The sequence below is a fragment of the Myotis yumanensis genome, unplaced genomic scaffold, assembly GCF_028538775.1.
Source record: "Myotis yumanensis isolate MYYU_CA2020_CCGP unplaced genomic scaffold, mMyoYum1.0.hap1 SCAF_18, whole genome shotgun sequence".
Classification (NCBI taxonomy): domain Eukaryota; kingdom Metazoa; phylum Chordata; class Mammalia; order Chiroptera; family Vespertilionidae; genus Myotis; species Myotis yumanensis.
In genome coordinates, this window is record NW_027223769.1 from 9,769,955 (window position 1) to 9,778,881 (window position 8,927).

Below are 8,927 nucleotides of genomic sequence, written 5' to 3' on the forward strand. Positions count from 1 at the left end.
GGCCACTGAAATTTTGTGTTTGTCACACAGCAAGAGCTGACTGATACAAACTGTATCCTTGTGTCTGTGTGTATATTCCCACACAAATTACATTGGGATTATGTGAAACATTTTATTCTAAGATTAGAATTCTATAATACATAGATGTTATATGAAACTAGAGGCCCGGTGCATGAAATCAATGCACTGGTGGTGGTGGGGGTGTCCCTCAGCTCAGCCTGCACCCTCTCCAATCTGGGACACCTTGGGGGATGTCCGACTGCCGGACCTAGGGATCGGGCCTAAACCGGCAGTTGGCCATCTCACAATCCGGGACTGCTGGCTCCCAACCGCTTGCCTGCCTGTCTTCCTGATTGCCCCTAACTGCTTCTGCCTGCCAGCCTGATCACCCCCTAACCACTCCCCTGCCGGCCTGATCGACGCCTAACTTCCCCCCTGCCTGCCTGGTCCCCCCCAACTGCCCTCCCCTGCTGGCCTGATCACCCACAACTGCCCTCCCCTGCTGGCCTGATCACCCACAACTGCCCTCCTCTGCTGGCCTGATTACCCACAAGTGCTCTCCCTTGCCTGCCATCTTGTGACCACATGGGGGCGGCCATCTTTGTGTGAGGGTGTGACAGTCAATTTGCATATTACCTCTTTATTATATCGGATTATATGTGTGTTTGTTTATTTATTACACACCTTGGCCCACCCCTAACATTTACAGGGCTCAGAATAAAAGGAAAATTGGGAATCTACATATCTTATGTCTAAATGTTTAAGAGGTATACATTAAGCTAAGAACTGTTAAATAAAATACATTTTATCCTCCAACCTTGACAGCTATGCCTTCATAATGACCTGCAAGGCCGGTTCAGTTGGAATTCTCAGGTTCCTTGGAGTGAGAGGCTGAATCTGGTGGCGTGGGAAGAGCTGCCCCCTTCGCTCAGTTTTCTGGCTCCATTCCCCACTGTGGGGCTGGGGGCTTCCTGGGTACCATATGCACACTCCAGCCTGCACTGCCAGGCTGTGTCCACACACCCCACAAATGGCTGTCCCCTGGTTACCCCTCAGACCTTGGGGTGCATACATTGGTGGATGCTGTCCACTCTCTGGACAATGGCCCAGAGGAAGAGGCCCATGCAGGCCCTGGTCCTAAGCTTAGGGCTGTTTGGCAGGAAATCCTAGGGCCCCAGGTGTGTCAGCACATGCAGACCTGTTTGTCTTTTATTGCTTATCCTGGTTTCCTCTTGGATAGTTAATCTCCCTCTCAGTGGGTCCTTTCCATTGGTCCTTTTTTTTTTATTATTATTTCACTAAATTGATTGGGTGACATTGATCAACATGAACATATAGGTTTAGGTGTAGATTTCTATGTGACAAGATCTTATTGCACCGTGTACCCACCACCTAAAGTCAAATCTTCTCCTGTCAAGTTATATTAGGGCCCCCACTTCCTTTCCTCTGGCAACCACCACACTGCTGTTTGTGTTCAGTTTTACATCCCACATATGAGTGAAATCATATTGTCCATAGCTTTTTCTGACTGACTTATTTCCCTTAGCATAATGTTCCTAAAGTCCATCCAGTTGTTGCAAATGTCTCTATTTCACCCTTTCTTATGGCTGAGTAGTATTCCATTGAGTATATGTATCACATCTTCTTTGTCCAGTCCTCTATCATGGGACACTTTGGTTGTTTCCATGTCTTGGCCACCGTGAATAATGCTGCAATGAACATAGGGGTGCATATATCTTTGTGAATACATGATTTTCAGGAGAGGGATTGCTGGGTAGTATGGTAGCTCTATTCTCTATTTTTTGAGGAATTGCCAGACTGCTTTCCATAGTGGTTATACCAGTCTACATTCCCACCAGAAGTGAATGAGGGTTCCCTTTTTCCTACAACTTCTCCAATACTTGTTATTGCTTGTTTGTTGGTAATGGCCACTCTAACAGGTGTGAGATGATATCTCATGGTAGTGTTGATTTGCATTTTTCTAATTGCCAGTGAAGTTGAACATCTTTTCATATATCTATTGGCTGTTTGTATGTCTTCTGGGAGAGGTATATTTTTAGGTTCTTTGCCCACTTTTTGATTGGGTTATTTGTTTGGTGTTGAGTTCTTTGTATATTTTGGAAATTAAACCTTTGTCATAACTACTGTTTGCAACTATCATCTCCCATCTGGTTGACTGCCTCTTTGTGTTGTTGTCAGTTTCGTTTGCTGTGCAGAAGCTTTTCAGTTTGATAGAGTCCCATTCACTTATTTTTGCCTTTACTTCCCTTGCCTTTGGGATCAAGTTCATAAAATGTTCTCTATGACCAAGGTCCATAAGTTTGGTACCTATATTTTCTTCTATGTAACTTATTATTTGGGTCTTATATTTAGGTCTTTGATCCATACAAAAACCTGGCAAAGATAAGACAATAAAAGAAAACTATAGACCAATATCTCTAATGAATGAATACAGATGAAAAAATCCTAAATAAATTACTAGCAAATGGTATACAACAGTACATCAAAAAATTATACATCACAATTAAGTGGGGTTTATTCCAGGGGCACAAGGATGATTCAACATACACAAATCAATCAACATTACACACCACATTAACAAAAGAAAGTATAAAAATCATATGATCTTATCAATAGAGGCAGAAAAAGCATTCGATAAGATTCAACATCCATTTATGATTAAAACACTCAATCAAATAGGACTAGAAGAAAAGTACCTCAACATAATAAAGCCCATCTGTGATAAACCCTCAGCTAATATCACAGTCAGTAGTGAAAAAACTGAAAGTTTTTCCTCTAAGATCAGGAACAAGACAAGGATGTCCACTCTCACCTCTCTTATTCAACATAGTGAGGGAAGCCCTAGCCATAACAATAAGGCAAGAGAAAGAAATAAAAGGCATCAAAATAGGGAAGGAAGAAGTCAAACTGTCACTTTTCGCAGACAACATGATTCTGTATATAGATAACCCTAAAGACTCCATAAAAAAAAAAAAAAACTATTAGAAACAATAAACAAATACCGTCAAGTTGTAGAATACAAAATCAATGTGCAAAAATCCATTGCCTTCCTGAATACTAACAACAAAACTTCAAGAAAAGAAATGAAAAAAAAAACAACCCCAATTCATTTTGCAATTGCAACCAAAAGAATAAAATACCTAGGAATAAACTTAACAAAAAATGTGAAAGATCTATATACTGAAAATTTCCAGGTATAATTAAAAGAGATTGAAAAAGACAAAACAAAATGGAAAAATATCCCGTGTTCATGGATTGGAAGAATCAATATAGTTAAAATGGCCATATTACCCAAAGCAATATACAAATTTAATGCAATCCCCATCAAAATACCAATGTCATTTTTTAAAGAAATTATCAGATTTTTATGGAACCACAAAAGACCCTGAATACCCAAAGCAATCCTGAGAAAAAAGAACGAAGCTGGAGGTATCATGCTACCTGCCTTCAAATTATACTACAGAGCTACGATAATCAAAACAGCATGGTATTGGCAGAGAAACAGACACACAGACCAATGGAACAGAATAGAGATCCTAGTTATAACACCACATGTATATGGGCAGAGAATTTTCGACATAGGAGCCAGAAACATACAATGGAGTAAAGAGAGTCTCTTCAATAAACGGTGCTGGGAAAACTGGAAAGTCACATGCAAACGAATGAAACTGGATTACAGTTTGTATCCATTGCTTTATACACATTTAAGTTATCTCCCACTAAAAACAACAAACAAAACTGTGTTCCAGATATGCCCTTCCAGCCCTTTCCCTGCCTCCCTCCACCTGTCCCAGCTGACATGTCCTACTTACCTCTGCTCCTCCCTAACCAATTCCAGTCACCTTCTGGCCTTGAGTCCCTTAAGGCCCCCAAACACCTTTCTCAGGTCAGCAAGGACCCATATCACCTCATCCAGAGGCTCTCCCAGCCCTCATGTTACTGGGCCCCTCAGCGGCACAGGGCTCAGCCGGGTTCTCCTCTTTCCTCAGCGCCCAGATCTCTTCCCCGGTGGGCTCCATGGCAGCACTGTCCTTTCATGCCTCCTCTGAAGTTAGCAAGGCCATGCTACTTGCTTTGCCAGCAACATGTGAGACCGAACCTGAGAAGCCAGTGTGCCATTCTCAGCCTGGGCAACTGCAGAAGCGGTTTTTGAGGTGGAGCCTCCATCCACCGGGTTCCCAAGGGACCATGATCAGGGACCCACGCTGGACTTGCACAGTGAGGTTAACTTTTGTCTTTTTAGGACTTTGAATGTAGGGATATCAGTTTCTGCAGAGTGCCCTTGCCTGCACTCTGCATCTCCAGAGCAGAACTCACACCCATTGCTCTCCCCTCCTACTCAGCCCACTGCTTTTTGGCTTTGTCAGCTGGCTCCTCCCTTTATCTGACCATCCCCAGGCTTCCTTCATTCTCTTCTCACACTTTCTCAGGCAGTAGTCTCCTGCAGCTGTGTAGTGCTAATGACTCACAGATTTACACCTCCTTCCACCTCCAGATCCCACCTCCCACTTGATGCCTCCCTTAGGATGCCTCAGAGATTCCTCAGACTCAACATGTCATGACTCAGACTCAGGATCTTGCCCCTCCTAACCTGGCCTCCTCCAGTGTCCCCATCTCACCCTGCCACTCAGTTGTGCAAACTGGAACCTGGGAGTCGTCCAGGAATCGCCCTCTTCCTGGTCCTCTTCGCCTTTTCCCATCTCCAGTCCATCACCGAGACCTGTCCATTTCTCCTCAGACCCGCCCACACGTCTCCATCATCACGGCCGTTCTGGTCCAGCTACCATCATCTCTCACCCGGATGGCTGCAGCAGCTGTCCTTCGGTCTCACCACTGCCAGTCTTGTCCTTACAACCTATTTCCCCATGGCAGCCAGGGCATCTTTTCACAAGAGTATGTGACGGCTTGCTGAAAGCCTTGCTCTAAGATAAAATAACCCATCCCGTGTGGTGCATGCGGACTGGCCCACCTCTGCCCTCGCTCCCCTCATACCTCCCTCCTTCTCTGCTGCAGGTTGGGCTCCCTGGGAAGCTGGCTCTGAGGGGAAGATTATTGCAGGAGCTTTATTAGGGGGTGCTTTTTTGCATCAACATTTGTGGAGGGGAGGAGCAGGCAGAGGGAGAAGTTGAGCTCTCACGCAGTCTCAACAGAGGCCTCAGCGACCCATTGCAGGCCCACATGCTGCGCCTCCGTGTGACCAGACTGATGGCTGAATGTGCCATTTGATGCAGGGTGTGACCTTGGACGAGATGGCACTCTTCACCTGAGGCATTTGTGAAGGTGGTGATGGAAGCTGGGGGGCACGCCCTCCATTACTGACGGGGATCTGGGTGGGGCATCACCCTTTGCATGGACCCACTTCTCATATATGTTCAGAGAGCAGCTCCTTGGGATTCTGGTGTGCCGTGGGGGAACTTAGAAGAGGGTGGTTAGTGGGGTAAACTACAGCCTCCCCACCCCCACCCCCCACTGCAGTTGGGCTTGAGGCTACAACTGATGTTCCTCTTCTCTCAGAATTCCCTTCGCCCTCATCTCACACCTGCCCTGGCCTCAGTGGCTATTCTGGTGGAGGAACCAGACCCTCGTCCCTGAGGCTCTGAGACTGGCCCACACGACCTTCTCGGGCCAGAGTTGCTACACTTGTCCACTACGGTCAAAATTGGGCAAGGGGGGGTACCAAGAAGCACCCAAGGGGATTAACCAGGCACCAAATACACTTTGCTCTGCCCCCATTCTATAACAGAAATGTTACTTCTTTCTCATAATCAGGCCCATTATCTCTGCCAAGACGGAGGCTGTCTTGCTGGCTGGCACCTTGGCGTGAGGAGCCTGAGTGCCCAGGCAGCGTCCCAGCATGTAGTCCATGAAAGCCTCGCTGTGTTCCTTGGCAGAGCTTTCCTTGTTGGAATGTCTGAACGCTGAGTGCCCAGGGAAGCACACAATCTCCCCCCCGCCCCCAACCCCCCGAGTGGGTGGCTAGGAGTGATGGCAAGCAGATGCCCTGACTTCCAGGCCTCGGCTCCCACACCCATCTTACCTACGACACAGCGTATTGGTTTCCCTTTGCTGCTGTAACAAATTACAACAAACTTGGTGAGTTAACACAACACAAAGTTATTATCTTATAATTCAGGAGGTCAGAAGTCCAAAATGGGTCTCACTGGGCAAAAAATCAAGGTGTAGGCAAGGCTGCCTTCCTCCTACAGGCCCCACAGGGGCAGTCCATTCCCAGCTCCCAGGGGCTGGCTGCACGCCTTGTCTCAGGGCCCCTTCCACCTTCCCAGCCAGCACCGGCCGCGTGCATCTCTCACATGCACCACTCTGATGCTCTCCTGCCCTGCTCTTTCACTTATGTTGGGCCCTCTCGGGTAATTTAGGATGATCTCTCCATCTCGGGATCCTTAACTTGATCACATCTGCAAAGTGCCTTTTGCCATGTAAGGGAACATAGTCACAGGTTCTTAGAATGAGGACATCTTGGGGAGAAGGGCTCTTCATTTTGCCTTCCTCACATGGGTAGACCTGACCTACTGTTGATTTAAAGTGTACATTTTGCTCGGAGAATGGTACCCCATCTTTGCAAGATACCGCCCGTGAGCTGGCACTTTAGTGGTGCTTCCGTCAGGTCCTTATCAGGTTGGCAGATTTGGGGCGACACAGTGAGTGACATGGCCAGTGCATTTTATGGTCATGTGCCCTCCCCCTCCCCCCCCCCACCTTTGCTGCCGAGTGACTCCCTCTATCTGACACAATGTTCCGTGGTGCTGGAGCGTCAGCTACTCTGTAAGTCCTTGGACAGTGGTCTGGTTTGGGCTCTGTGGGCAGGGAAAGCAAACCTGTGCCCAGAATAAGTGTATACCCCTGACAAAATGAATGATTACTCCTTCCAGGATGAAAGGGATCACCCCAGTGTGGTCAACTTGCCACTAGGCGACTGGCTGGTGCCCTCGGGAATGGCGCCGTGTCTGGGACCTAGCGTTGAGCTCTGTGGCTGGAGGGCTGGACACTCGGCAGCCACAGTAGCTGTCGCCGTGGTGAGTGAGAGCCATGCTGTTAGACCTCTTCGCGGCCTCTGACCCTGCCACCGTGGCTACTTCCTTCATGTCCCCTTTGTGCCAGCAGTGAAGAGACCAATGGCTGAAGCTGGTGGATGTCACTTTTCCAAGTCATTCTGTTGACCTGGTTGTTTAGTGTGTCTTGATGACGGACGTTTTCCAATGAGTGTTAACATAGGAGACAGCGAGCTTCACTCTCTGTGCCAAGACCCATCCGCATGACTGTCTTCTAATCAGTCTCCTTCCAGGCCCCTGACCATTTCTCTTCCACCAAAGTGGATGACCAGGTACATTTACCACCATCTCTCAAGTCCGTCTCTGATTTGGGCTGCAGTGCAGACACCATCGTTTTTACTTGCTCCCACATACCAAGCCAATACTTCTGTGAACCAAGTTCTGGCTTTTCTCCTGTTATCAGCTGTCGTACCTCCCATCACGTGGCCCTAGGAGTCCAGGGAGAGAACTTGGTGCAGCAGTGGTGGATAACTGGGAGTCTAGGCTACCTGCTCACACCGCTTGTTTGTGGCCTCTCGTCCTGCTCACACTGGGTCCTGGATGTACCACTTCTGTCTTATGGATGGATGCTCCTGGGTCCTCTGACAGAACTCAGCTCATGATGGGTAGTGCTATGATCTGAATGCTTGTATCCCCCCCACACAGATAACAGTAATAGAAAGTGGGGCCTTTAAGAGGTGCATAAGTCATAAGGGTGAGCCCTTATGAATGGGATTAGTGCCTTACAAAAGGGGCTCCATAGAGATCCCTAGGCTCTTCCATCCTGTGAGGATACCGCAAGAAGGAACCAGCTATGATCCAGAGAGAGGGCCTTTACCTAGCTGTGCTAGCGCCATGATCTGGGACTTCCCAGCCTTGAAAACTGTGAGAAATAAACATTTGTTGTTACTAAACTACTCAGTTTACGGTATTTGTTATGGCAGCCAGAAAGGACTGAGAGAGGCAGTGAATGGTTGCCTCTGCACGCGGTGTCCCATGGTCATGGTCAGGTAGTCTGTACCAGGGCTCGTAGCATGCCAGGAGCTGCTTGTCAAAAGACTCATCATCTCTACAGGGCATGGCCTTGTGACAGAACCTTAAGAGTCTTGCCAAAAACTCTACATGGTGTCTTTTCCCAAAACTGATACCTCCAATACCATAGGGTCCTCGGGGTCACATAGCCCAAGTTAGCACCTCGAACCACAGCCTGGACCTGCTGCAACACCCTCTCCATCTCTGAGCTGGCTCGCAGCTGGGGGTTTTCCATGGCCCCCGGTAAGTGGTTTGGAGTATTCCTACATGAGCACGATGCCTCCAGACCTGAGGCCTGCCAGACACGGCTTCCTTCTCCAAGGGGGGAGGTGTGAGAAGCCAGGATCTGTCCTTTACTGTGGCTGTTCCGGCCCGCTGCAGCTCCTCAACGTTTTTCTGATATGACAGGCTCCTGCAATGTCATTGGCTTGCCCTCCACCCTCTGCAGTGCCTGGGTCTTCTGAAGGCCCATGTCTTGCTCATTCATTCTGATTGCGTGAGGTTATTGATATATGACCAATAGGATATTCTACAGGATATCAGCCAATCCAGGTCTTCTTGGTCAGCTACTAAGTAAGTCTATTCAAAATACATGTGCTTTGGGTTTCAGGTTCATCTTGGGAGCTTACCTCTCTTTCAGCCACTGGGTTCCTGGTCTGAAAACTGGCTCAAAGTTCATAAACTGGTCAAGGAATCACAATTATTTTTTTATTGAGAGGATTGCCTCAGATCTGCTATGAGAGTCTCTTCTACCTGATCTGACCTACAGATGCGAGCTGGCACCTACCCTCTTAGTGACACTGGGTTTGGTAACTGGTGTATCTG